Genomic DNA, 4474 nt, shown 5'->3' on the forward strand with positions numbered 1-4474 from the left:
GGGTAGCGAAAGTGGCCATTTCATAGTTATACCGCCTAGACTGGCCTTCCAAGAAGGACAATCGACCAGTCCGTCCGTACAACCCTTCATGAGGTTTTGGGGATCGAAACCCAGTGTCTACCGTAATGGACCTTTCACTCTCAAGTCAAACACAACAACAATCTCACGAGAATATACATAACAGTCATCATTCCCATCATTATAAAACCAAGCAGATATGCCAATCAAAAACATGCATCTTTATCACACAGTATTTATTATATAGTACATGCAGGAAATCCACTAGTCAGAGTGTGTTGTCCCCCTACCTATCGTCCAAAGCTTTTGCATGTTCTCGAGTACAAATCACAACTTGCCACGTCGCAACGATCTCTTTTAGGTAACTGGAGTTCCTAATTTGACAACAACTGGTGTTAAAAACAGTTTTCACGTAAATCGATGACCTTGTTTGTTAAGACCAGGTATAATTCAGAGGTTTGGCACTAACGTAACTGCTAGGCTTCTCTGAATTCTTAATCCGACATGACCTTGCACCCCGAGGCAAACAGTCGTGTCAGACCGTGTGGTTTCTATATCTATTTTAATTTATTGTCGAGGAGATTGATCAGATATGAACCTACAACGTGACCAGGTCAGTGCATGGGGAAACTGAGAGAGCTCTGGCTCAGTACCTAACGCCTGTATGCTCATGGACAGACCTTAGTCATCACATTATTTGGTTACCACTGATATGGCCTCAATATTTATTAAGTTCATTTGATAACAACAGTTTAAACGGCGTTTCGTCTATAACCACAACTTAAACAACAACAGATTAAATAAGCTGGGTTAAGGGTATACCTGTTGAAGACTTCCCATGGGCAGAGTCTCGGTACTACTAGACTTGCTAAGTAATAAGATTAAAAGAGCCTAATGAACAAGAGATTAATTTAACAAAATTTTCGCAGAAGTTCGACAGGGATCAAGAAATTACATATGGAACTCAGAAATGATTTTTTTAAAAAACTTCACTAAAACATAGCCTTCACACTACTAGAATTGAAGAGCTCGTCGCCACGATCGCGTAGACGAAATCGGATCGTCGATCGGAGCTCTAGAACTCAAGATAAACTCAAAACAAGATTGAAGAAGAGAGAGAAATGAGGAGAGAGGAGAGAGAAGCTCTCTCTTGGGAAGCGTGCGCTGAGATGGGATGAAGACCAGCTGAGTGTGCGCCACTATTTATAAGGAGAGAGAGTGAGTCAACTCGGTTGACTCATTCGAGTTGACGGGTTGACTCAAGTCAACTGTCACAATTTAGACCAATGAGGAAGTGATACGTGGTGTGTGCACTGACACTTGGCTGCACATGCAGCCATCAGATCTTGCTGCCATGCAACGATGAACGCTCCAGATCGTGCCACGTGGCGCGATCTGGTGATTTCCTATTTTATTTTCTTTTTTCTATATTTCTCAACTTCAAAAATTAATTAAAAATAGCTCGGGACTCAGAAAAATACTACGAACTCGTATCGACTAATACTAATTAACTATGAGGTCAAATTACCAATTTGCCCTTAGAAAAATTTCAGAAATTTCAAGCTCCACAAACTAAGATAAAATGCTTTAAAAAAAAGAAAATTTGGGAAATTCATAAAATAATCTCCCGGACTCGGAATAATACGAGACTTGCACCGTTGGGTTTGTGAGTAAAAGTAATACCTTTTAAAGGTCTAACTTGGGTCAAAACCCTAGTCAAAGTTGGTCAAACAATTAAAGCTCAAGGTGAAAAAATTAGATTTTTCTGACAAATAAATTCTATAAAAATTTTAGAAAATAAGGAAAAATCCCAAAATAAATTTCGAAATTTCCGGGTCTCACATCACCCCACCCTCCCAAAATTTTGATTTCGGCAATGTCGGCATATATTCGGAACCGATCACTTTTTAGATAACATATTAAAGATTATTTATGCAAAAAATCAAATCAATCGAAAATAGTTTGATTATATAACTGTTGTCAATTAAATAGAAAAAATAGATGGTTTTTCAATTAAAGAGTGATTTTTTTACCAAACCGTTGATTTTTTCTATTCAATTGACAACAGTTATATAACCAAATAATTTCCGATTGATTTGATTTTTTTGCAGAGATGATCTTTAATATGTTATCTAAAAAGTGAACGGTTCCGATCATGCGCCGATATTGCCAAAATTATAATTTGGGAGGATAGAATGACAATGAAGTATCCCCAAGAGTGACCCAAATATTGTTCATAATAGACAATATAATTATTGCTCAAGAGCTCCTAGTTTAAGGGCCCTAATTAAGGGTCAAAAGAGATTCATGACATGAAAGACTGAGCCTAGTTAATGGTGATCAATTGACTGAGCCTTTCTATCCTGGATGTGGTATTAGACAAGGTATTCCCTTTCCCGATATCCTTGTTCTTTGTATGGGGAAGCTGTCCCATATGCATCATATAGTGAAGTTCATGCTAACCAGTGGAAGCCTAAATCTGCTAGGAGTGTCCCTTCTATCTCTCATCTGTTTTTTTGCAAATGATTAATTTGATTTTTTTTTTTTTTCAAGCTTCTTTGCTACCATATTGTCTAGAACATTTTAGTATGTGAATTACAAAATACACATCCAAGTGTAGACATTCCACTCTTTTCTTTTTCTTTAACTATGTCTCTTACATACTCTCATGCTAATTTTTTCATACCTTTTTCTCATCGGGTGTGATAACAATTTATCTTCTTTATGGTTAATATATGCTCATGTAACATATTTAAACAAATTAATAAAGAGACTACGAAATTATAAATTTTTGTAAGAAGATAAATTCAAGTAAATGATTTTAAAGTCTACTTTACAGCCCTTAATGATAAATAAATCACCAAATGTTCCCAAATGTTCAAAAGATTCACCTAAGAAGAAATAAACTCACATTTTTTTTTAAAATGGCGCTCAAACTGACAAAAAAAAAAAATAAATAAACACACTACATATGGTGTGTACAGTGTCAGTTGCCGCTATCCGACAAGAACTCGATACTGATAGCCAATGTTCGACAATGACTTTGCAATGACGAACATAACAAGGATTGATGTGACTCCATAAAAATGATTTTTTTGTGTTTTATATTGGTTTTATGAACTTTTGACATATAAGAAAGACATAAGATATATATATTATAAGTAGCATTTTTTATTGGTATTGTTGCACAGTGAGTATAGCCATTGTTGAACAGTAAATATAATTCTCAATGTTATGATTGCCATGGTTGAACAGTATAGCAATACCCCAGACGCATTAAAAAAAAAAAAAAAACACAGCACGCGCTAGGCTTGGTGCCTAGAATGTTTTTTCACGTGTTTTCATTAAAGTGATCCGGCCTATCATTGATTTAATAAGGATTATTGAATTTTCCTAAATGATTTAAAGGAAAATCCCCCTAAAAATTAGCTTGAATTGTGACTCAAAAGTCAAAAAAGCAAAATTGCTTCCATTGTCTAGGTGCCCTCTTATGTTTTAATTCGTCATTGTACTAAAACATTATTTAGTGAGAAAATTTGGTAACACCCATTTAGGGGTCACCAAAAAGTCCAAGGCCCGAAGCCAACCCGGCCTATTGGGCTCGAAGCCCGATCTAGCCTGAAACTTGGGCCGAACTGGGCTGGCCCGAATAGTCATTGGGCTGGGCTTGGGCCATCCTATTGAAGCCCACGGGCCGCTCGAAACCCAGCTCGCTTAGGCCTGCCCCAAAGCCCATTTACACACAATATATCTCAATAAAAAAAAAAAAAAAGATTTTGGCTATGTTGTGAATCGAACATGAGACCTCATAAAACAAATTTCAACTCTCAACCAACTGAGCTGACTAGTTTATTTAATAGGTTTTTCGTTTGTATACTCTAATAAATTATTAATATACTTATTAAGTTATTCTATAATACTATAATCATATAATGTTAGTCAATAGTAATAGTGTAAACTGTGTAATACCATAAATAATAAACTTTTAAATTATATACAACATTACAAATTTACAACTATAGTTATTAAAGTTATTATAATCAACTTTTATAATACAATTATAATTAAAGTTATTAAACCACGATCGTTCATTAATTTAACGATCTGCACCGTTCATTTTATATGTTGACAGTCAAAGATCATCCTTACAACAAATTGGTCAAATAGGAATTCATCTACCCGTTCGAATGTTCGATTATCATTAGAAAAACCACGATTATTCATTAATTCGACCACCGTTACGTCACTTTTACATCCCGATTGAGCTAATCTTTTGCAAGGATTCTCTTTGAGTGAGGAACTAAAATTTGAACGGTTCAGATCGTTGAAAACACGATCAATATGTGAGCTTCTACATATAAATATACTTGAAGAGTATAATTATAATAACTTTCTCATTGAAACCTTGTCGTTTCCATAATTATGAAGACCACCACGTGATTTCAACAATCTGACC

Source organism: Dryas octopetala, chromosome 8, assembly GCF_963921425.1.
Source record: "Dryas octopetala chromosome 8, drDryOcto1.1, whole genome shotgun sequence".
Lineage (NCBI taxonomy): Eukaryota > Viridiplantae > Streptophyta > Magnoliopsida > Rosales > Rosaceae > Dryas > Dryas octopetala.